Source organism: Mytilus galloprovincialis, chromosome 5 (genome assembly GCF_965363235.1).
Source record: "Mytilus galloprovincialis chromosome 5, xbMytGall1.hap1.1, whole genome shotgun sequence".
NCBI classification, from domain to species: Eukaryota; Metazoa; Mollusca; class Bivalvia; order Mytilida; family Mytilidae; genus Mytilus; species Mytilus galloprovincialis.
Genome location: NC_134842.1, coordinates 66,055,964 through 66,083,028, shown reverse-complemented (window position 1 = coordinate 66,083,028; position 27,065 = coordinate 66,055,964). Strand labels below are relative to the sequence as shown.

General features: G+C 31.8%; 1 long non-coding RNA gene across 1 annotated transcript; it reads left to right on the top strand.

Annotated features, from left to right (window-relative positions):
• Positions 1-12,098: 12,098 nt before the first annotated feature.
• Positions 12,099-25,303, top strand: LOC143074657 (uncharacterized). Its single transcript, XR_012977994.1, has 2 exons — positions 12,099-12,274; positions 24,016-25,303. It is a non-coding gene; the product is annotated as an uncharacterized LOC143074657 (long non-coding RNA).
• Positions 25,304-27,065: the final 1,762 nt, after the last annotated feature.

The window sequence follows — 27,065 nt, the reverse complement described above, 5'->3', positions numbered from 1 at the left end:
TTCATTAGCTTCCATCAGGCGGTAATAGTAACGTTTTCTTCTGTAGCTCAGTCCATGAAGTAAACGTGTACATGTGTGATGGCTCGTTTTGAAGCTGAGACATTTTCACATGTGTGATTGAACTTTCCGTAAATGAGCATACCATGACAATCATTGAGGCGGCTCATTTTTTCACACAATTAATTCTTTTAATATATTTTATAGCTCCATAGTCTTTACATATGTATGGTCCTTTCCTTTCCAAAGCAAAACAAATGGTTAGGCTCTGTCACATGTTACAAATAGTAACATGTCCAATATAACAACACACAGATTTCTTTGTTTACTCGTGACTTTTGAGTTCATCAATTTGAGGCGCATTATGGATATGTACCCATCTTTAATAGGTTTTCGAGAACATCAGCCTGATCTCGTCACATGAACTTTCAATATAATAAAATAACACTTTCGTGTTTATAAATATTTAAAATACATGTCACAGTCTGTGCAGATTAAAAGGTTAAAGATAAATATTTTATAGATAGATATAGGAAGATGTAATATGAGTGCCAATGAGACAACTCTCTATCCAAATAACAATTTATAAAAGTAAACCATTGTAGGTCAAGGTACGGCTTTCAACACAGAGCATTCATTGGCTCACACCGAACAGCAAGCTATTAAAGGCCCCAAAAATTAGTAATGTAAAACCGTTCAGACGGGAAAACCAACGATCTATACTATATATAAAAAAGTATGTCATCCGTTTAAGATTTTTACTTTTATATACAAAAAGTGTCGTCTCGATTTCTGTGCATGTATATTTGTGGTCTTCTAGATCTGTATGCATTCACAGTTTTCATCGGGAGAATGTTCTTTTATATTTGCAGAGTAACTTAATTAAAAAGTGTTAGTCTTTGCAGCATATCAATCGATTTCACTTGAACATCTCTGATCTATTATAGATTCATGCATATAGGTATATATGACGTGTTCAAGAGATATTTACCGCCAGTAAAAAAAAGTGGTACTCTAATCATTCATTCGCATAGTAGCACTTTAAACCAATTTTACACAAATCTGATATAACCTTGCTATTTAAGGAGGGAAATGGTTAAATTATTTCAAAGTTTTGTTTTTAATTCAATTTATCTTTTTGTTTCTATTTAACTGTTTGTTTGTGAACTCATAATTAAGAATGTCCTTGCTTAAATGAGTTAAAAATTGAAAGGATAAAGATTTCTTAGTTTACAAAAAATATTTTATTCAATGAAAGTTTTGTTTGGGTATTATCTTTCGTGTTGTGTTATCGAAGTTTACCAAACGTGGCCTTAATAAAATTCAACAAAGAAATTGAGGAACGTGAAAAATACGCAAAATCATAGACATTTTCCATTCATTTCTAGTTATTATTTACACTTTGTAGTAACAGTTGTTAAATGATTTGGTATTTTGAAATTTTCTTTCTGAATCAAATACCACTATATACCCTCATAAAATTGAGAATGGAAATGGGGAATGTGTCAAAGGGACAACAACCCCGACCATAGAGCAGACAACAGCCGAAGGCCACCAATGGGTCTTCAATGTTGCGAGAAACTCCCGCACCCGGAGGCGTCCTTCAGCTGGATCCTAAACAAATATGTATACTAGTTCAGTGATAATGGACGTCATACTAAATTCCGAATTATACACAATAAACTAAAATTAAAAATCCTACAAGACTTACAAAGGTCAGAGGCTCCTGACTTGGGACAGGCGCAAATTTTTTTACCATTTCCTTTCGTCACGGTTTTTGTTCTATTTGAATTTGCTGAAGTACTTCTGAAAGGTTGAGTCAACTATCGTCAAATGGGAGTATAGGAAAACAGCAATTCAATAGCAATTCATTTCTGAAGATTACGATGAAAAAAATGATTTTCTGTTTGATGTAAAGGAAAGTCCACAAAAACATGTTTCATAGTAAAAATTAGACACTCAAGTACATAAAACAATTATTTTATTTTATTTGAAGTATCATATGACTTGACAAAATGCAGTTCCTTTTCAGTAAAAATTAAGGACGTTGGAATTTGTCATAATTAAAAATGATTGACGGATTACGTGTATTGCTTAATATCCTATGATATTTTTGGCTATAAAATTAATTCTATTCAAAGTTAGACTAACATAATTCACTATATGTTGATCTTATCGCAAAAAAGTGTTCCTTATTTTCTTGAAATATACGGTCTTAGTGATTAAATTACGATCCAACATAAACTAAGTGTGTATCGCTCGTATCGCAGATATTTTTCATTTTTTTCTTTCTTAAATAACAAATACCAACAAGATTTTAATTCCGATTGGGACTTCCGGTAAAGCACTACTTGCAAATTCAAATCTTATTTTTGTAATAAATCTTGTGAATAATGCTGTGATGGGTACTGACTATGTTGCTCTTGACGCAGGTTTATTTCGTATTTGTCTTCACCGAGTTTCTTTTCATTAAAACTTAACACTAAGTTATTCGTGTTTCAGGTTTAAATAATAAAGACGGTTTTTTTCCAGAGCTTCCATTTGAAATAACACGCAGTCACACTGGATAACTGTCTTGCCTACGTAATTGGAAACTACAATTTTTGATAGCTATGGGCTACATTCAATTAATTAGGGTAGACGAACTTGATAGCTCTACATCTTTTATATAAGCTTTGGATTTTACATATTTTGGCCACGAGCATCACTGAAGAGACATTATTTGTCGAAATGCGCATCTGGTGCAGAAAAATTGGTACCGTTAATGTTATTATTATCAAATAGTAACTGTTCTGATGTTGTATATATCATTTTTATGATGGATGAGTTTATAGATATAGGAAGATATGGTATGAGTGCCAATGAGACAACTCTCCATCCAAGTAATAATTTATAAAAGTCTATATTAGGTCCTTCAACACGGAGCCTTATTATTTATTGTTGTTTTTACTATTATCTTATTACCACTTTGTATATGTTTTAGGCATGGCTTTGTATGGAAGTAGGTTATGTGAAATTTGCTACTATAGTAACGTTTTCACAGATGCTACTCAGTGTTGTCCGGGATGTGACAAGGAATGTTGTACAAAATGTAAAACACATCATGATGTTGCATATGCACCAAGGAAACATAAAACAATTTTGATTGAAAATGTTCTAAAGGTTCCAGAAAGTGTCCAAGATATCAAAGATATCTGCGAAGATCACAATGAACGATGTGTTTGCTTCTGTATAGAATATGAGCTGCCATGTTGCATCGAATGAATGAAAGCCGACTTGCACAACGGATGTCTTAATTTCATCAATGTGGAAACAGCAATTAAGAATGTAAAACAGTCCCCTTCGTTTTTGGATCTTCAAACAACACTGTCAGACTTGCTGCTAAATATTTCAAACATAGTTGATGACCAAACAGCAAATTTAGATGAGTTAGCAAGACAAAAAAAAAGCTTGTGAAGACGAAATCAGATCATCGAGAAAAGCTACAAATTCGCATTAAGATGAGTTAGAAAAAACGTTTAACGAAAAAATTGAAAAAATCTTTACCAAGAAAGAAGTACAGAGCGGAACCGTTCTGGTACAACTTGGAATGTGTAGTGAAAGGGTTGAAAATTGCAGGAAAACGTTAATCTTATAAGAGACGGTGCATCAGATTTTCAAACATGTAACATAGTTTATGTGAAAATTAATCCCTCAACTGGAATAGTATCACAGTCATCCCCACAAATATTTAGTAAGTAATAGATAACTTACCCTCTTCTGGGACAATAAGCATCAAAAGAAAAGCTGCTAATTTAGATTTGAAAGTTCGAAGGACTCGGCAACTGCAATACACAGGGACCAGTATGTTCTCCAAAAAAAATTGAGACGATTCGATTTGAAGAAAGATTTCGACATCAATTCCCAGCTGCAAAAAAAATACACATGAAATATTGGATCGTGGCATTTTACCAAATGGTGATCTTTTGTTTTCTAAAAGAAGCAACAAATGCTTGTTTAAGTTTGATACCAAAAGTGTGTTTGTACAAATGGAATAACCATTTACTCCTGTGCATTTTTCTATTGCCGACGAGAATAATATTGTAGCTACGTCAGGTAACCAAATGTATGCTGTAAATTTAGAAACCGAGGCTAGAATTCTGAAATCTTCCTCTTTTGGATGGCAATCAAAACTTGGATCCGTCATAATCTACGACAGTAACTATATTATAGAAGTTTTAACAATATTTATAATTACAGATTCTGTCGGCAGATTGTTAAAAGATATTCGAATTGACTTTGACGATATCACATATCGTGCCCCCGTTTGCATTGACAAAAAAATATACTTTGTGGACATCAAAACTAATATGGTCTTTTGTTATGATTTTCAAGGTAATAAGATATGGGAATTTCAAAATGACAAACTAATGTCGCCTTACGGACTAACCATGATAACTTCCAATAGTTTCAACATTCCTTTCGTATGTGGACAAAAATTAGATAATGTGTGTGCGCTGTCAGCAGATGGTAAAAAATTTAAGGAAATAATCAGACCAAATATGGAATTGAAAGATGCTACGGCAGTGTATTACTGTGTTAAAAGATAAACGTTGCTTGTCGTTAACAAAACTGGCAAGGCGATCGTGTTTTTTAACAAAGAGAGTCTTTGTTAAATCGAAATTTTAATGTGGGCTATTTTGACGGTGAAGAGAGGATAAGTTTTAACAAAATTTTATTTATTCAGTTGTTTCACTTTATTTCCATATTTTGGCATATATATTTTTTTTAATCAATCTGAACTTTGTCGCACACTGAACAAAGGACTTGAATTGTTTCATTACATTTCTTTAATTTCGTGTCACTTTGGCAGTTTGAACAAAATAAAATTGAGAATGGAAATGCGGAATGTGTCAAAGAGACAACAACCCGACTATAGAACAGACAACAGTAGAAGGTCACCAACAGGTCTTCAATGCAGCGAGAAATTCCAGCAGCGGGAGGCGTCCTTCAGCTGGCCCATAAACAAATATATATACTAGTTCAGTGATAATGAACGCCATACTAAACTCCAAATTGTACACAAGAAACTAAAATTAAAAATAATACAAGACTAACAAAGGCCAGAGGCTCCTGACTTGGGACAGGCGCAAAAATGCAGCGGGGTTAAACATGTTTATGAGATCTCAAACCCTCCCCTATACCTCTAGCCAATGTAGAAAAGCACAACAATACACACATTAAGATTCAGTTCAAGAGAAGTCCGAGTCTGATGTTAGAAGATGTAACCAAAGAAAATAAACAAAATGACAATAATACACAAATAACAACAGACTACTAGCAGTTAACTGAAATGACAGCTCCAGACTTCAATTAAACACAGTGTAGATACTATTCTGTACGCTATCCGGAAGTCGCGATTTTCGAAGCGAGAACTTTTTGGATCACATTTTAAATTTGATGGGTATACTGAATTAAACGGTAAGTTGATCATCTGTACATTGCTTAATGATTAATTCAGCCGACATCGATATTCTCAAATGGTTTAGAATTAAATTCCGCACATTCAATATTCGTGTCTTTGCCTTAATCAAGAGATTTTCAAGTGCATGTCTAAGACAAATCAGTCGGCGAACTTAAAAACAATCTTTTTGCCCTCTTAGTGTACAAATTAACGTAAAAACCAGACTTCATTAACTCAATGAAGTATATTTCAAGTGGTGGTAAAAGTTTCAACCAGATCTTTGAAGCCAGAAATAAGAAAATTACACTTGTTTGAAGTTCTCACTGTACGGTCAGTCTCGCTTGTTTATTTTAAAACTGTATGATCAGTCTTTATGTCACTGTATTCTAGTGGTGATTTCAAAGTTATTTACGATACATTAGAAGGTGGCATTTTTCTAAATAACACAAATATATTTCAATACATTCACATCCTGAAAACTTATAAAACATGTTTTAGCTTGATAGGGTGTACTCGACTTACTACATTAAGTATAAGGATGTTTAAATGTTGCTAAAATAAGAGGAAGGTTTGATGTATACTAGTATATAAGTTTCAGAAATGTCCTCCGTTATACTTAAAATTGTACAAACACACAGATTTAGTTGTTATATAAAAATGCATGTATTTACACACATTCGAGGCCGTACTGTAATCTATAATTGATCACAGTTCCTTAACTTTGTTTAAGATGTAGAGCTATATAAAAAAGATGTGGTATGATTGCCAATGAGACAACTATCCACAAAAGACCAAAATGACACAGACATTAACAACTATAGGTCATCGAACGGCCTTCAACAATGAGCAAAGCCCATACCGCATAGTGAGCTATAAAAGGCCCCGATAAGACAATGTAAAACAATTTAAACGAGAAAACTGTCTTTTTGACACTCAATTGTACACCACTTTGTCAAGTGGGGGGTTATAGTGATAAAGAAGTCCGTCTTTCCGTTCGTCCGTTGGACCGGTACAATATGTTTCGCCGGTTTTGTAAGCGCATCTCCTCATAAACAACTTAATATACATTGGGGGTTCCGGCCATTTTTAAATGGAGAGGGGTCCAATCCAGGAGAAAAGGGGATTCCAAATATATGTTCCCATACAAATGAATTGATAGTTAAAAAAGGGTTTCAAACTGCAGGATCCCCTTTTTTTGAATCCGTCACCGATATAACTATCAATTAATCTTATTCGGATTCCTTATCATAAATGATAATGATTGTATTGTGAACCGTCTATTTCGAATTTTAGTAAAAATCTTTTATGAGGTTACTTTATATAAGATACGGACTTGAACATTACATTATATGGGGGCACCCATCAGGTATTTCCAACACCTCCTAAACCAATCATTAAAGTTTTCTGAAATTGCTCCATTTTTACTCGATTAATGCATTATGGACCTTCTATTTCTGTAAACTTACCAAAATTATATCACATGAATTATCCCCCTACGCAAAGCGGTCTTTATCCATTTTTTGTTATTTTAAAAGACAAGCTTGATTTATGTTATCATCAATTGGTCAACGGTGGACGGTGTAAATAGGCTTTAAAAATGTAATAGCTAAACAGATAACTGTAACGATACACTATTACAAAGTTCACAAGCGAATCATGTATTACTTTTAGGCATTTGATTTTAAATAAGACTGATGGAACAAAAATACAATTATTTTACCGTCTAAAAAATTCATCAGAAATATATTTGTATTGTCTGATGAAAGTAATTACACGTTATAGTTCCCTGGATAGTTCATAATATCACATATACACGTATATACCTTCAAAATGCTGTTGTTTTTTCTTCAAAATCACGACTGGTCATACAGTCAAAAAATCTGAAATCGCTTCTAGAATACAGTCAGTTCTAGACTGATCGTACAGTAATTTATTTTGGGATCCTCAAGGAAAACATATTTTTTTATGGGAAATAAGAATATTGCAACAGTATATATTTAACTGTAAACTGATGCAAATATTTGCAATAAAAGATTATTTGCTTTGTACTACGAGAGCAAAATTGTCCATCGATTTCACTTTTTTCTACCAAGTTGATGTGATGCACACGTATATTTTATATTCTAATGCATGTTTTTGTTACAGTTACTCATATTTATAATGCTATATATACCTTGAAGATGTTCAAAGCACTTTATAGATATAGGAGTAAACAAATGATGAGAAAAGTTACCGTAGGCAAAACTGTCCTGTTAGCCAGTTGGAAATCATCGCTTCGAAAATCGCGACTTCCGTATAGCGTACAGAATAGTATCTACACTGTGTTAAACTGATTGAAAGATTATTTCTTCATCATATGAATCTCAGGCACAATCCTTCCCGTTTTTGTTTTTATATACACTACACACCAGTAAAATTGTTATATGGGCAGTATCTGTACTGGACTGTACTGATTGATACTCTGAATTGGTATAAATTTACTCGTTTTACTAGACTACATTCTTAATCATAAATAACTTTATAGTCTGAATCATCTTAAACATCCTTCACGTACCTTAATATGTTCCTTGACCGTTTCCAAGAATCCGAATCATAATCTACCTAAGTCTGATTCATAAACGATTTATCTAGTCTGAACCACACAAGACATGGTTTGAATTATAATGAACATATTCTTAATTCTTTTCCATTGTTTCTTCTTTTTAGAGTCCATTGCTAAAAATTTGACCAAGAAGTTTAAGAATGGTATTTGTTAGATAATAAAAATCAATGTATAATTAAGCGGTTTATTGTTGAATAAATTATAGTTATGCTTTTAACATTGAATGAATAACGTTCAGACCTTTGTCGAAATTGGTTCGGATTTTGTTTGAGTATTGGTCAAACCTTAAAATCCTTTGGCCTAGAATTGGAAAGCAGTTGAGAACTGATAAAATACATTTTGAGTTCTGGTCGAGAATGGTCGAAGACTGTTGCAAGAGAGGGACGAAAGATACCAAAGGGACAGTCATAGATTGAAAATAAAATGACAACGCGATGGCTAAAAATAAAAAGACAAACAGACAAATAATAGTACAGAAGACACAGCATAGAAAACTAAAGACTATAAAGCAACACGACCACCAACAAATACAGGGGGTGATCCCATGTGCTCCGGAATGGTTAGCAGATCCTGCTCTACATGTGGTACCCGTCGTGTTGCTCATGTTATTACAAAGCTGGTAAATAGTCTAATTCGGTAGGTCACATTCATGAAAAGGGAAGATGATTGTAGTTACGGCGTGAGGAACATATCCGACACTATCTGTGAAACGGATATTCCATAACGGTCAACTAACTCGTGATGGCGTCGTTAAATTTTCGAAGGAATGATTTCAACTTGGTTTCATTGTTTCCTTGTGAGCATCAACCCTCTGTCAAGGACATCATGATAGGAAATACAAGCACGGGAATATCGTATCAATTGCGAGATATATATTCCGATTGCAGGCGCTGTTGGAATGTTGCTACTTAGAAATGAACAGTTTACAATTGGAAAGCTAAAATCATCTCTTTTGTCGTTAAGTTTTTTTTCAACCGACCCTCATTGTCAATTTCTAGATGTAAGTTGCAACCAGATCGAGTATGAGCTAAGATTTTTCAGAATAGTCAGAACGATGGTCTAGTACAAGTTCAGACTGTTTGCTATGGTTCAGACTACAGTCGAGAAATATTGATTCAATTTAGATTAATTCAAAAGAGTGAAATAAAATCAGTTCAATGGAATACAAAAATACCCACTTCAGATTTTTACTGGTTTGTAGTGCATGTAGTGATACTTGTCATAAATAAACTCATCATAGATACTAGGACTAAATTTTGTATATACGCCAGACGCGCGTTTCGTCTACAAAAGACTCATCAATGACGCTCGAATAAAAAAAAAGTTAAAAAGGCCAAACAAAATAAGAAGTTGAAGAGCATTGAGGACCACTTGCATTAGACACAAATTACTCTTTTAAAAGTGGGGCGAAATTAAAATACTAGAATACACTCAAACTCAAAGATCTACTTTTTATTTTGCATCTGTTATTCTTTTTTACACTTCTGAGTTTACATAAATTTATATCATTGATATTGTCATAATTATACATTATCTGTTAACAACAACTTTCAATTGTTCGCAATACGAATGAGTGACTATTCCATGAATAGAATACCTTAATTGTATTTGGTAAAACCTTTCGAAAATTGGATAATTAGTGTTCTTCAATTTAGTACTTTGCCGTTTGGTCTTTTTTATTATTTGAGTGTCACTGGTGAGTCTATTTTAAACGCAACCCTAGCCTGGCGTAAAAAATTATAATGATGATTTGTTTTGAAGAATCCTGATGAAGTAATACAGCCTTACTGTATTTTCGCAGATGACAAACATTATTTTCAAATGTTGACAATGAAATACGAGAGTTTGTCTTCCTTTTATTTGATAAAATTGAACGCTTTTTGGACAAAATAATGTCAATAATGCAAATGAAGCATGATAACATGCCACTGTTGACATTTAATATAACGAAAGATTAAAAACAAATATGGGTCAAGACATTGATTAATAAATTTATATCACAGACATTTGATATGAAAAGAAATGATTAAAGCAATACGTGTATTGCATGATAATAGAAACGATTATTTTTGATAAGTTGTCACTATTGGGGTAGTATCACTACTGTGCAAGTTTTTTTATGGTTTACCTTCATGATACATCACATCGTTTGTCCGGCTTCCTGTACTGTAAGTGGAATAGGTATATAATACTATAACTATTTAAATATGTTGACCATGCTTGCAAAACCAATTGTATTTTATTGCCATTGCAATCGGGGGCAAAGGCCGTATTGAATCTGACGTAATGGTAGTCGCACATTATCTAAATCTAGTGCAAATCTAGTTTGATATTATTAACATATCTAACTACAATTCGTAATATAAAACACATTCACAATTCGGTATGTGTTGACATGGAATACTAGTATATCATTTATTTGGTCATATCTTTAAACCTTTGTTCAAAAACTATTCGAAATTCTTATGATTTTCTACCCCAGTAATAGTTTACCTGAGCTGTATTTGTCAAACCATTTCAAATTTTCTGGTACTTAATACTTTGGCTTCTTGAATTCTCCACTTTTGAGAAATTTATATTGTTATTGAATTTAACCGCTTATAACTATTTGTCTCGTGGTTAATTTTATTTTAAGTAACAGTGACTAGTCATTTCTTATTGTATTGTCTTTTTTTTTATTCGTTTTTATTTTTTTCCGTTTCGCACTTTACAAGTACCCCTCTCTTCATCCTTTTAGTTTTTATCATTTGGTGAAATCAACTTCACAAATATATCATATAACACTCTTGACTTGTCTTATTTGATCCTATCTAATAAAGAGATACGACCATCCTGAACACTTTTGTTGTTTAAATTACGACCATCATGCTCGAATTATTGAATGACTAGTTTACGATAATTGGAATGTTTCTATGCATCAAATTGTGTTTCAATATCAACGCACTGACGCTAAGTATGTATGAGACAAGCGGTTTGCTCAAATAAATCTTTTACTGCACGAAAATCGGAAAAGATCTTTATCCCTAGAGTTGTCTCCCATTTTCGGATGGTCGTAAATTACCACCATTGAATCTGTATTATCTGTAAAAGTTGGCGACATTAAATTCATTTTTGACATGCAGTAAATAAATAAAATTTAAAATCAACCAAATTTGTAGTTATTTAAAAAGCTTTTCTTCTTCTTCTTCTTCTTCTTCTTCTTCTTCTTCTTCTTCTTCTTCTTCTTCTTCTTCTTCTTCAATTATTATTTTTATTATTATTATTATTATCATCATAATTAGTACAATTATTATCATTATTATACTTTTATAATTATAAGCAGTATTAGTTTTATTATTATTAGTATTGTTATTATAACCATTATTGTTATAACTATTGTTATTATTATTTTATTATTGATATTATTATTATTATTATTATTATTATTATTATTATCATTATCATTATTATTAGCATTTTTATTATTTTCGTCACATTTTTCTCAGGAACTACAATGCCAGGATTTCTGAAATTAAGTTTGTATTAGTCAGATTTACAGTGTGATGCGTTTCCAGATTCATCACTCGACAACTTCCTGTTTATCGAACACTTGTATCATTTAACACATCATGGCCAAGTTGAAAATTTTCGTCGCATTTTTCTCAGGAACTAAGATGCCTAGATTTCTGAAATTTGGTTTCAGGGTTTATATAAGTCATCTATATCCAGATCGTGTGATGCGTTCTCAAATTCATCACTCGACAACTGCCTGTTTGCCAAACACTTACATATTTTTACACTATTTACATTATCCACTTGCGACGGCGGTATCATCAGTGAGCATTAGCTCACATTTACACTTGTTTTTAGCATGAACATGAACATAGAGAATATTTTGCATCATCCAATTTTTTTGCAAGTCGGAATTATTTCAGCATCTCCTTTACATAATTAGTAGTAGTAGTAGTAGTAATAGTAGTAGATCTATATAAAAATAAGTTGTATATTATAGTTTTATTTTTTTCAAATGTATTACCACAGCTCGCCATACTTTTTACCTTTATGGATCATGTGACATTTGTGTAATGGACAAGGAAAGAACTACATCGAAAAAAGAGACAGACCTTAAAATAAAAGGATTATCAACACCCAAGGAGGTGGAAGTAAATGTTCTCGCATTAACACCCACCAGTTTTATACATACGAAGGGGACAACGAACTGAACAGAAACACAATTGAAAAAAAAATTAATAGTAAGTATTTTGAGACTTATGTTATGTAAACACATCTTTAATATGTAATTAAGTCGAGTCTATAATATCCATCGGATCTAACGATTCGTCTCTTATATTGTCTGTCCTAATGATAAATTAAGCTAACTGGCCGAACCGACTTGTTTTGATCAAGTTGAAACATTATACTGTCTAATGTAGTATGTATGGTAAGCAGTATTATATAATTCTTTGGTGGTATAATCAAAACATGAATATCTATAAATCGTTTGAAAAAGAGGCAGACGATACTAAAGGTGCACACAAAACTAATAAGTTGGAAAACAACTAACAACGTTATGGAAACAACGAAATACAACCAATTGTCCACCAAAAGCATCCACTTTAATAGATACCTCCAGATAGATACTCATAGACTCAGCAAAAAAAGACCTTCAAATTAACGGATTTGTTCGTAGAAAAATAAAATATCGCGATAACTAAATAGATAATGTTTAATACATATAAGGATCAAACATCAGTACAGAAACACAAAAAGTAACAACAAAAACGATTTAGAAAAGGAACAGAACTTTTTTAAAGACATTTTGTTAATTAAAACAGTTTGATATTTAATGATCAAAGCTGAATTTAATGTATAAGTCATTTTCTTATTTACCATGATTATAACCAAAATGTTATCTGTATCAGGTGCATAGAATGGTTATAAAAGTGTTCCTGTCAGTCTGAGTCTGTCAGTATCCAAATGACTTTGACACGTTTGCACGCTTTATTATTAAACTTTATTTTTTTTTATTATATATATCTATATATAAAAAGTAAAATCACAAAAATACTGAACTCGGAGGAAAACCAAACTGAAAGTCCCTAATCACATGGAAAATTTAAATGACAAAACACATCAAAAACGAATGAAAAGAACTGTCATATTCCTGACTTGGTACAGGCATTTTCAAATGTACAAAATGGTGGATTCAACCTGGTTGTATAGCACTAAACATCTTACTTTGTACAACATTCTCGTCAAATTTCGTTATATTTACAATGATGCGTGAACTAAACAGACATAATAAATAAAATAGTCTGGGTACAGCAGTCATCATCGTGTTACAATTTTAAAAGAAAAAAATTAACATATTTATATATATAAGTCACTTCTTAGATCGTAAAAGGTCAATTGTATATTTTGGGTACCTGTCATGCCCATCTGGTGTTTCCTTTACTTTTTTTTTCGCGGATATTGGTCAACGTTCCGTTTTTGTTCTGATACCGTTTCAGTTTCTATAAGTAATATGCCACTTTTTTGTATAAAGAATGATTGCAAGGTGTACAGGTCCATCCACCTCTTCTAACCTTGGCTCTTCTTTGAAAGTTAATTGAGTATCATCACTCTTAGGAAAATTCAACTGTAATACTGTATCATTGTCATCTATTATCTAAAACAGATTTAAATTTTCCACAATATAAGACATTTCCTTCAACACTAAAAGACTTGTATAACTGTTTGCCTAAAGGTATAATCATGCATTAATTATATATATTTGACTGACAATTAAAAGCATATAAAAAATTTAACCTGCCTAAAAAAGGCCAAATAAAATACATAATTGAAGAGTAATGAGGACAACAAAATTCCTAAATGTGTTGCTCATTACAACTTATGTAATCTATTCCTTGTGTGGCAATGTCTGCCTGACAAAGTTCGTATTACCTTTAACGTGTTTTCAGGCTTATTGATCAATGTTAACCCATTTTAATTTGTGAGTTCTGTACCAATTTCTCAATAACTAAGATTTTCAACCAAAGACGTATTTATAATCAGGAAGAAGCATAGACATTTCAAATGTTTCACTCCTCGTTGTATTTCATTTTTGTAATGAAGTTACACCTGTTTATTTGTTTATTGACGTTTAAAAATTATAAGCGTTACATGTTTTAGTAATACTTAATCTACTGTTAAAAGTCGATCATATGTAAAATTCCTCTCATGTATTGCAATGAAATAATAACATTCGAAAAGTATCATTCCATACGATTTTTAAACGTAATGACTGCTGCACACTACCTTCTTTCTAACGTATTATTTTTTTCTTCGATTTTCAGGGGGAAAAAAGCACGTAAAAGATATGGCTTCAAGTCAGCAACATCTTTGTGACGTCTGCATAAACCAACATATTACCCAGAATGCCATAATTCGCTGTCCTGAGTGCGAAGAGAATTTTTGTGAAAAATGTAAAATTCACCATGAATTTGCAAAAGCAACTAGGAAACATGAAATCATTTCAATCGAAAATGTGCTCAAACTCCCAAAGTTTGTTCAAGATATTAAAATGAATTGTTCTGAACACGATGAAAAATTAGTTTTATATTGTGACGATCACGGAATACCATGTTGTACACACTGTCTGCAAAATGCACATGCTATGTGTCGTAATGTAATTCCAATTCAAAAAGTTATACAGAATGTAAAGGAGTCGTCCTTGCTTGTGGATCTTGAGACAACACTTTCAGACTTGAGGACAAATATATCAAACATAATAGAAGATCGTAAGGCAAATCTTAAGGATCTTGAAGAACAAAAAACAAAATGTAAAAGGGAAATTAAAACAGCTAGAGAGTCTATAAATGCATATTTCGATGAGTTGGAAGCAGACCTTTTGTGTAAATTACAGAAGATCTTTAATGAAAAAGAATTCGAAATAGAAACAATGTTGGCGGAATTTTATCTGCGGGATACCCATGTTTGTGAAATGCAAGAAAATATTAATATTGTTAAAAGCATTGCTTCAGAATTTCAGTCGTTCATGGCCATACGTGAATTAGCTCAATTAACAAACACTACTGAAACAAAACTACAGCAAATGTTTGAAGGTGAATCATTTGATTGTATTGAAATTATTTTTGACCCTCTGAATCTCAATATGGTGAAAGTTAATTTACCATCAATCGGGAAAACCGAGGTCAGAGTTGATCCTTCTAGAATACAATTGAAAGTAAGAAAAACTCGAGAAGCACAGCTAATAGGACAAGTTAGGCGTTCTAGAAATATTGAAAACATTCAGTTAAAAGAAAAGTTTAAAAGTAAGCTTTCAAAGGGAAGAAATGGATTTGAGATATTAGACTGTGGTGTTTTATTTGACGGTAACTTGATATTTTCGGACAGACAAAATAGGTGTTTAATAGTTCTCGATTCGAACTGCGTCTTTGTCAGAAATATTAAACTATACTTTGCTCCTACCCGATTTGCAATAATAAACGAAGAAAACGTTGCAATAACAACAGAAGACCAAGTAAACATTGTGGAGTTGATAAGAGGCGCTGTAGTAAAAACATTGCTTCCAGAAACAAAGACAAGGTCAATAGCACTAACGTATGATAAAGATTTAATGGTGGAAATCATTGGTGCAGGATATTCAATGATAGATCTGGAAGGAAATATTAAAAAAAGAATCCACATCGATTTTTCAGCTGGTTACTATCATTACCCTGTATGCATTAAAGACAGACTATATTACGTTGATAGTCCAAATGCGATACTTTACTGCTATGATTTTGACGGAAATTACGTATCGAAATTTGAAGATAAACTTTTCAAAGCGCACATAGCTATCACATCGGATAAATCAGACGTTTTGTTTTGTAGTAGCTTTGATTCGAATAATATTTTTGTCGTCTCGACAGATGGAAAATCGTCCAAGGAAATAATCAATTCAAATATGCACCTTAATAGAGCAGTAGCAGCTCATTTCAATATAAAAAACAATGAATTGCTTATTGTAACAATAAATGGGAACATCGTTCTTTACAATGTTATATAAAATTGAAAACATATTTTCCTCAAATCAATTCGCGGTCTTTACACCTCACATGTTGATAAGGTTAAAATTAATTTTATACAAATATGCAAGGTTAATAAACTTTTTATACAAAAAACAATGCCCGATGTAAATTTCGTGGCTAGTATTGGTTCATCTTTGTCATATACTATACTGTTATAAATTAGATCCTTAGTTTTCCCGTTTTAATTGTTTCTTTCGTTTCATGTCGGGCCTCAAAGGGGCACTAGCTACGAGATTTATAAAAAAAATCTAATATATTATTTTTTTGGCTCAACATGTTGAAATCACTCTGTTAATCAGTTTTACACACTATTTTTATGCCCTATTTATGGGCATTAAGTTTTCTAGACTGTGCGTTCGTCCGTCCGTCCGTCCGTCTGTCCCGCTTCAGGTTAAAGTTTTTGGTCAAGGTAGTTTTTGATGAAGTTGAAGTCCTATCAACTTGAATTTTAGTGCACATGTTCCTTATGATATGATCTTTCTAATTTTAATGCCAAATTAGTGTGTTGACCCAAATTTCACGGTCAACTAAACATAGCAAATGATAGTGGGATTGGGGCATCTGTGTACATCGGACACCTTATTGTTAAATGCTTGTTATATATTTGATATACATATATAAAACATTCTTATTTTTTAGTTATTTAACAGTCATAAGAAACCTCAAAAAAAAAAAATGCATATGTTTTTTTATAACTCAATGGATAGTTTTAATTATAAAACTTATGAACATATACTTTTTCTGAAGAAAATCCTTTAATTTGTTCATATTTACAAGAAGATTACTTTATTTTAAATGCTTCCTTCCAGGAAGCAATTCTCCGACAGATGCAAAGTGACCTCAGTATGACCCCATCTCATAAAAAAATACGGTGATCGCAGTACGCATGGATGTCCTTAAAATAAACTATTATCTGATTGTACATGTTAAACACGTGCTTAATATCCATGCCCTTTTTGTTGATTGTTGACAAACAGGTGACAATCGTTAAACTTCGGCTTCAAAACACGAACTGTAATTACCTGCCATATTTACACAACACTGACCTGAAAAAAAATTGACGAACATACGAAATTTATGCGAAAAAAATGATAAAATCGTGCACAGAAGACTAAGTTTATGATGTTTGTATCCATTGGTTCAAGAATTTGAATAACATTTTTTTTCATCAGTCACTCGTTTCTTATGACTTTAACGTTTATTAATCAGAATTCAGTACATGTACTGCATAGTTAGCTATAAAAACGAAATAAATCTGATATAGATTTGTCATCAAACGTCTCCATTTCATACATTTAGTACAAATGATATTTGTCAGACATCATGCATTGTAATCTATCAATTTCGTATCACTTTCACAACACAGTGCACGAGATTGGTCTTCTAGTATGCATTGGAGGCGACCATATAAATTATTAGAACAACCAGATACGTTGTGATGTATGTTAAACTTTTATATAATCATAGACGCAAACGAAGCATTTGTAGCTAACCTGGCCTTAAAGGCTAAGTGAGCTTTACACATCACTTGTAGTCCATCGTCGTCGTCTGTTGTGCATTACAAAAATATTGAATTCTGAATCTACTGGGCCAAATTTAACCAAACTTGGCCACAATGATCAATGGGATGCCTAGTATAAAAAATGTGTACGAGGGGTTCCACATATAGAGAAGAATCTGTTTACTGTTTCGGAGAACCTGAGATCAACCCTAGTTTTTGGTTGGGTTCGTTTAGCTTATTTTTTAGTTTTCTATGTTGTGTCATGTGTACAATTGTTTGTCTGTTTGTCTTTTTCATTTTTAGCCATGGCGTTGTCAGTTTATTTTCGATTTATGAGTTTGACTGTCCCTTTGGTGTCTTTCGTCCCTCTTTTATAGTAAATTTGACATGTGGTAAAAAAATGTACTTCAGGTTACGATCTATCAGCCATGAAATTAGTGTTAGATCATTGATATTTTGCATGCAGGTGTATTACCATTGTTCCATCCTATTTCCACGGAAACAATTGATTCCAGCTCCTCATCATAATCATATGACTTTGAATGTTTTGCACAGTAAAGTTTAGTTGTAATAAGATCATTTTAAGATGAACCACGAATGTTAATTCAATGATAATTGGTAATCAGATATATTGGTGATGTTCTAATCATAGTTCAGTGACTTTGACATTTGTTCATAGTTTACACGTTAGATAATGTGTTTATGTATTTTATAAATGAAAGAATTATAATTACTTAATGGTATTTGGTATGCATTTTATAATCATTATTATTTCTCATTGTCACTTATGTCATATGGCTCTGCACCAATAGTCATGGTTCATTTACTTTGAATGTGTTGCACAGTTTACATGTTTTAATGCTGTTTTAATTTCAACGTCTGAATTAAACTATCAACAGTACATATCTCTGTATCAGCAGTTTAGGAGAGAATGTAATCTTGTGTATATTATAAGTGCCACAAAAAAAAATGAAATGTAAATATAATGTAAATATAAATACATAATATGTCCTGTACCAAATCAGGAATATGGCTGTTGTTATCTAATACTTTAGTTTGTTTCTATCTTTGTATATTACATTATCGTTTGTGTTTTGTTGCATTTTAGTGTTCTGTTGTGTCGTTGTTTTCCTCCTTTAGTTGATGTGTTGCCTCGGTTTTAGTTTGTTTTCTCTCAATTAATTTAGGACTTTAGAACAGCATACTACTGTTGCCTTATTTACCGTTTGTCTTTATTATTTCTTGTTTTATTCATCTATTTCATTATTTTTCAGTTGATAATACACTTGTATGCAATTTATTGTCTTCACTTTTTTTGGCGGTAAACTCGCAACTCACAGATTTAACTAAACGTTGCACAAATCTTATTTAAATCAATGAAAAGATACACATTAAGTGGACCTTTACATACTATATATAGATACAAAAAAATGACTAAAACATAGATAAAATTTAGTTGAAACGACATACAAGCCACGGGCAGCACTGAAAGCTATGAACAGAAGTAGTACCAATACCTCATAAATTTACCTGTATTCATACCATATCTTTTAATCTATGATTTATAATCTTTGGACTATGGAGAACTTCTCGATGCATCATTTCTGGAATAGACTAAATCATCGTTGTGACTGTTAACAAAACTTTGAATATTTGAAATACTAATGCTTAAAGCTGCATTTGACATGTACAAAACCTTTCGGAATGTTTGGACCGCAATTCTCTTAAACTTGTACTTTGTACTTTATTTGGCCCTTTAAACTTTATTTTATTCGAGCGTCCCTGATGAGTCTTTTGAAGACACAACGCGCGTATGGCACAAATACAAAATTTCTATTCTGGTTTCTATGATGTGTTTATGTGTTCTATAGATATTACAATTGGTGGTGAAAACAAAATGCATCACTATTTAACATTTTATCTTGGTGGGATAATCAAAAAGTTCCAATTTACCCGATGAAATTGCAGCATTTGTTTTTAAACAGTTTGTTACGTTTTAACTACAATTAGAATTTGAAAAGAAAAATTAATCAATCCTGTCGATAAAAAGTAAAAACATCTAAAATTCCAAAGGGAAATTCAAACGGACAGTCCCTTATAAAATAGCAAACTGATAACCCCAAACGCATGGAAAACAATTTTCAATTTACCGGTCTTTTTCTGATGTGTTATGCTTGAAAAATTCCGTACAAATCTGACTTGTTTTAGCTTTATTGTGCAACTGCATTAAAAGAAATCCATAATTTCATCGACATTGATCGAACAGGTAACAGATGTAGATTGAGTTAAAAATTATTGTATAAAATCAAAATGTACATTATATAACGATGGTATACATTGAGTGTTGACGTAAGCAATCATTTGACTTAAAGAAATAACTTTCCTTATGCATATAGTAGAAGATATATTTTTCATTCGATGAATGTGTGTTTGTGTGTACAAATATTGAGAGACTTGCATGTAAGTATATATGAAACGATTAGATGTGGCTCTGATAGATCACAGCAAGTTATTGATTAATAGATTATGAAAATATGGTGGTTTAATCAGATCTTTGAACTTTATTTCAGATGCAGAGGTCATTCAAACTTGTAATGTTTACTATTATTTAGTATGTTAATGGATTTTTTCATCGATTTTACATGGTTTAGTTCCATTAGTACTGTCTCGATAGATGAATAAAAATGGTTTGTTAATTTATATTTTTCAGTGTGTCTTTTTAAAATCTCAGCGTGTCTTTTTAAAATCTCAGTGTGTAATTTTAATTTTTCAGTGTGTTGTTTTCTTTTTTGTTGTAATCTCAGTATGTTATTTAAAAATCTCAGTGTGTAATTCGATTTCTCTGTGTGTTATTTGAGACTTTTAAATCTCAGTGTGTATTTTTTTTATAATGAACGGTTTAAACATACATTACATAGTTTTGACGAGAATGGCTTGCCATACTGCTACGTCCGGTGTGTATTTTTGTTAGATATCTGTCGGCTTTGTATCTTTTCGACTGAATATTATACCTTTGCTTATTTTGTACTGCTACACTATCATCCCAGGTTATTGGGAAGGTTGACGTGTTTTTAATTAGTTTAACCCCGCCACATTTTGTATGGGCTTGTCCCAAGTCAGGAGCCTGTAATTCAGTGGTTATCGTAACTATGATGATGTATATCACATTTGATTTTCGTTCATTGTTTTGTTTATAAATCAACCAGTTAGTTTTCTCGTTGAAATAGTTTTACATTTGTCGGAGCCTTTTATAACTAACAATGCGTTATGGCTTTTGCTCATTGTAGGTGACCTACACTTAGTTGTTAACTTCTATGGCATTTGGTCTCTTGTGAATTGTTGTCTCATTGGCAATTTTACCACATCTTCTTTCAAATAAGCTGAAACGCTCTATATGCTACTTTTACAAGTGGTAATTATTCACATGAGCATACTCTTATTGTAGTACACTGGTTTATAGTAAATGAATATTAAGGGGAAAATATTGATGATGTTGGTTATCTACCTTTACAACGTGTGTATATGTGCATATATTTGTATTGAATGGTATCACCATATGTTGCCACAAAATAAATAGTTCGATAATACATTATGTATCATACGTATTCGATTTTGACAGTAATTATAGTTTTTGTTATCCGATCATATAAGCGTATAATAGAAAAAAAGGTTTCCGTTTCCAATTTATCATTCAAACTTATGTAAAAAACAAAAACGACGAAAAGTTGAATAAGTCCACAAACCTTTAGGTAGGAAAAGTAGACTTAGCAACTGACTCTTTCCACAATTTTCTACATAAGAAAATGTCTGTTCCAAGTCAAGAATATTACAGTTGTTTTCCTTTGTTTGCAGTTTTTGGGCTTTTAATAGTTATCAAAAGTAACAGGATTATAATTCAGTACGCCAGACGCGCGTTTCATCTACATAAAACTCATCAGTGACGCTCATATCAAAATAGTTATAAATTTTGACATTTGATTACTCCTCGGAGTTCTGTATTGTTTTTCTTATATAACTTTATTCATAAATGTCAGTTTCGTGTATGATAATCGAAGGTCGTGTTCTGTTGGGTATTTTTTTATTTTGTCTTAAATATTAAATAATAATTTCTGTGACACACTTTCTAAATTCCGGGATTTTTATATCCTTTGTGTTGCTATTTTGCAAGTTTCCCAATAACTCAAATATCGTATATTTATTTAATATAAAAAATAAATATATAATTATGTATATAAGAAGATGTGATTGCATCATTATTACAATTTAAATCATGTTTTAAGATGATAAACTTGAATTTAAGATCTGGTCGCTGAATACAATCCTATATTACAAATTATCAAAAGACAACCAGTATGTCTAAAGGTGTTGTTCACGTTTTAGTGATTTTTACTTTTGCATGACAAAAGGACAAACACAGTCAAATCTACTATAAACGTCATTTAGCGAAAACCGTTCTTTGTAATTCATCCTCTTCTTGTCTCTCGCCTCTCCTGTAAGGAACAAACTACAAAAATAACTGAAAAAACGAAAATCTCAAATTACTGAGGCAAATTTAAAACGGAAAGTTCCTAATCAAATGACAAAATCAAAAGCCAGAACACATCAAACGAATGGACAACAACTTTCATATTCCATCACTTGGTACAGGCATTTTCAAATGTAGAAAATGGTGGATTGAACCTGGTATATAATTATGGCGCTAAACCTCTCACTTGTTAACAACTATAGGTCCCCGTACGGCCTTCAACAACGAGCAAAGCCTATACCGTATAGTCAGCTATAAAAGACCCCAATAAGACAATGTAAAACAATTCAAACGAGAAATTTAACGGCCTTATTTATGTAAAAAAAATGAACGAAAAACAAATATGTAACACATCAACAAACGACAACCACTGAATTACAGGTTCCTGACTTTGGACAGGCACATACATAAATAATGTGGCGGGGTTAAACATGTTAGCGGGATCCCAACCCTCCCCCTAACCTGGGACAGTGGTATAACAGTACAACATACATGTATGAACGAACTATTAAAATCAGTTGAAAAAGGCTTAACTCAACCGATGGACAAAAATACAAGTGGAAGTGGTTAGTTTTCATGTAATAGTTTGTGATTAGGTCAGTTTATGGGTAACCACTAGCGGTAAGTTAATGATAATTGGTATGCAGTTGTATTAGCATTGGCATATATCATTGCCATGGAGATTATTTGACCCCGCCCCCTCAGTCATGGTATATTGACTTTCAAATTGTTGTTTAGTTTTCATGTATTAGTTTGTGATTAGGTCGGTTTATGGGGATCCACTAGTGGTAGGTCAATGATGTTTGGTATGCAGTCGTATTAGCATTGGTACATCTCATTACTATTGAGATTATTTAACCGCGCCTCCTCAGTTATGGTTTATTGAAAGTTTGCTTAGTTTACATGAATTTGTTTGTGTGTAGGTTTGTTTAAAGGGAACTAAGTCAATGGTTTTTGGTATTCGTTGTATTAGCATTGGCACATCTCATTTCCATGGAGATTGTTTAGCCATGTACCTTCAGTCATAGTTCATTGACTTTGAATATTCCGAAGTCTTACACGTTAAAGTGTTGCTATTTTGATTTAAACATTTGCATTATAGAAATTACCAAAAAATCGAGATATATCTATGTGATAACAATTTATTTAATTTGATCTTGAAAATTCATAACTCTAAAACAAACCGCGGTATGGGTTTTGCTCATTGTTGCAGTCCGGACGGTGACCTATAGTTGTTAATGTCTGTGTCATTTTGGTCTTTTGTGGATAGTTGTCTCATTTGCAATCATACCATACCTTCTTTTTTATATTCATTGTTTGTGTAATTTATCTCGGATAACAAGTTTTCAACCTCTAAATATATTAAATCTGCCTTTCCACGAAATATGTTATTAGAATTTTTCGAACGTGTTTTTTGTTTGTTTGTTTACTTACAAAAGTGACAGCTAACCAATCAATCAATAAATTTAATTAGTCGGAATGAAGAAATGAATGATGCTTAATTGGTAGTAGAAACATATTTTTAACATACAAGTGGTACATAATTGTGCTATATGTATAAATTGATTGGATTTTAAGTGCTAATTTGGCAGCGCGTTATACTAAAAATGGTTTTAATTTTTACGATTGTAAAATTGACTTGCGAAATGGGGAGATAATTTTGACGAAGAAGAATCCTGTAGTCTGTAAATAAAGTCATTGCAATTTGTTAGTTTCTGTTGACTGGGTTCAGCTGACCATGACATATTATGCATGGCTCATTGATAAATATTTCAATTCCTATTACGAACAAATAACTAAAGCAAAAGTTTTCATTCGAATTTTTTTAAATAGATAGTTCTGCTTTCATAATTTTTTCCTCCCATTTTGTATAACTTTTTTTTTGTCATTTTTCAGTAATAGCACATAAAAATATGGCTTCAAGTATACAACAACAGCTCTGTGATATCTGCATTCACCAACACAAAACAGAGGAGGCAACAGTTCGGTGTCCTGAATGCGAAGAGTATTTTTGTGGAAAATGTAAAATTCACCATGGAATTGCAAACGCATCAAGCAATCATGAAATTATTTCGATTGAAAATAATCTCAAACTTCCCCAATTCGTTCAAAATATTAAAAACAACTGTTCAGAACATGATGAAAGATTTGTTTTATATTGTGACCAACATGGGGTTCCATGTTGTACTCAATGTCTCCATCATGCGCATGCCAAATGTCGAAATTTTACTGCATTTCAAAAAGTCGTTAACAATGTAAAGGATTCGCCTTTATTAATGGATCTTGAGACAACACTTTCAGATTTAATGTCAAATATAACAAACATCATTGAAGATCGAACAGAAAATCTGCATGACCTTGCAAGACAGCAAATAAGATGTAAAGAGGAAATTAAAACGACTAGAGAAACATTAAACACGTATTTTGATGACCTTGAGGACAACCTACTGGCCGATTTTCAGAAAACATTTACTGAAAATGAACTTAGGATTGAAAACATGCTTCAAGATTATGAATCGCAGAAATCCAAAGTTTATGAAATGCAAGAAGATGTTAACATTGTGAAAAGTATAGCATCAGATTTTCAGTCTTTCATGGCCATATGTGAATTAGCAAAGCTAGCAAATACAGCCGAAACTGAGCTGCAGGATTTCTTTAAGCGAGGAACATCTCAATGGATTGAAATTTCATATAGTACTACAATTCTCAAATCAGTGAAGGATAACTTAAAGTCTTTTGGAAAACCTTACGTCACAGTTAATCCTTCTAAAATAAAATTGAATGTACAAAAAACTCGGGAAGCACAACTGACAGGACTAATGAACATTACGGGTAGTCAGAAAAAACTACCACAAAAATTAAAGAGTTCTAAAAGGTCAAAACACAAAGAATAATTGGAAATATAAACATGTAGTATTCTGTTATATGTAGACAAGAAACAGTAGTTGTATTATTTCCAAAAATATCTTTGTCAGGAATAAGAAATTGTAGTGTTTGCCTTTACAATTTTAGACAAAGAAAACGTGTCAATGAAAACAAAGTTGACCCAAAAAGGGGTGTGATTTGGTGTACAATGGCAAAACTGTTAGAATAATCAAATGAAAAACATTTACGATTACAAATTAATTTTGCAAAATACATGTACGCATCAGTAGATCTTAATAAACATTTAAATCAATTTAAAGTTTACACAACTTCCTAGTTTTTTCCTAAAGGGTTAAATTAAGTGGATAGTTCATATGCTAGACTGAACTGTATTGTTTATGACGAAAATCGAATATACTAACTTTATAATCATGTATATCACAACATCCCATACTGTAGTAAAATCCATTGCCTACTATGAATTCATTTTTTTTAAACAAGGAAAATATTTGAAGATTCTGATTATTATGATTGACTGCTTTTTGAAAAATATTTTCAATTGATAACAATAAAGAATGAATCACAAGTTAACGCTACCTTATTAACATTACACAATTCAATAAAAAAAATTATTAAGATTTAGAAGGTTTCCACATTTTATCATGTCGAAAAAAAACAGTATGTCAAAGTTGCCATGCAATTTACGAATAAGCGTTTTAAACTCACTTTTAATTTTTCAAAATCAAGAAGATTCTTCTTATAATCGTTGTTGGAATGTAGAATAAACTTCTAATTTTGTGTTAATTTGTTCTTTTTATAAAACATACTTCAAGTACTTACTACTAACTCCATTATCCTGCCGGTGAAACATGGATCATTTATGTCTATATTTTGCTTTTATGTCAGATCTTTTTCATACCTTAAAAAAGAAAATAGTACTTTTCGATTTGGTACAAGAATATTTATTGACAAGTAAAATGTTCACATCATTAAATGTTAGCTCCTAAAATATGTTTTTTTTTTTGCATTTATTCACTTTTGTCCCTGATTTAAATATCACAAAAAAGAATTTGTATCATAAAAAAAAGTCCACTTTATTTGAGTTGACAGAACAACTTGCTTCAAGTAGTGTTTCCAAGTTTTGTAAATAATTATTTTTGGAGACTTAGAGAAAAAGTAATTATTATATTATTGTTTCTCGGTCTCTTTTTTTAATGAATTTATTTATTAGATACATTTTCAAAACTGAAAACTTAATGATATATAAAAACAAATGTTGAAGTTTTTATTGTATAAAATGAATGAAGTAATCATATATCATTTACGCCCTAGGTTGTCTCGACCGTGTAAACATGGACTAGATGACCAACTCACACATTTTCTATGTTCTTTGGACCGTTAATTGGGGTAAAAACTCTAATTTGGTCTTAAAAATAATCTAGACAGAGTAGAAAAACTATAACCCAATTATATGATGATAAAGGTCAAGTTAAAAGAGATCAAGACAAAGTATAAAAATTAGAAGCAAATTATTAAAAAAGTTATATTCTACAAAAAAAAACTGAAATAGAAGCAATTAAAAAGTATTTAGATTCTCTCAAGGAATGTAAGAAATTAAATGACTGTGAAAGTAATTCTTGTGAAGGGGAAATAACTGTGGATGAATGTACTGATGCAATTTTAAAATGGAACTTAAAAGCGTCCGGGTTTGACGGATTGAATGTGGAATTTTACAGAACATTTTGGGATGAACTAAAATATTTTATAGTCTCCACTTTAATTACTGCTATGAAAAAAGAGAACTATCTAGCACTCAGAAAGTTGGTTTAAAATATCTAATTTATAAAAATGAAATGTTTGCTTTTCACTAGATAATTATAGACCTATTACTCTTTAAAACTATGATGCTAAATTACTTGCTTATGCTTTAGCACAAAGATTAAAAACCCTGCTACCAAAGAATATACATACTGACCAAAAAGGATATGTCAAAAATAGGTATATTGGTTTCAACATTCAACAAATGGTTCGAGACCACAATGGTCGTCCCTTGATTTTCGTTGTTCCAAATAAAGTCCCTA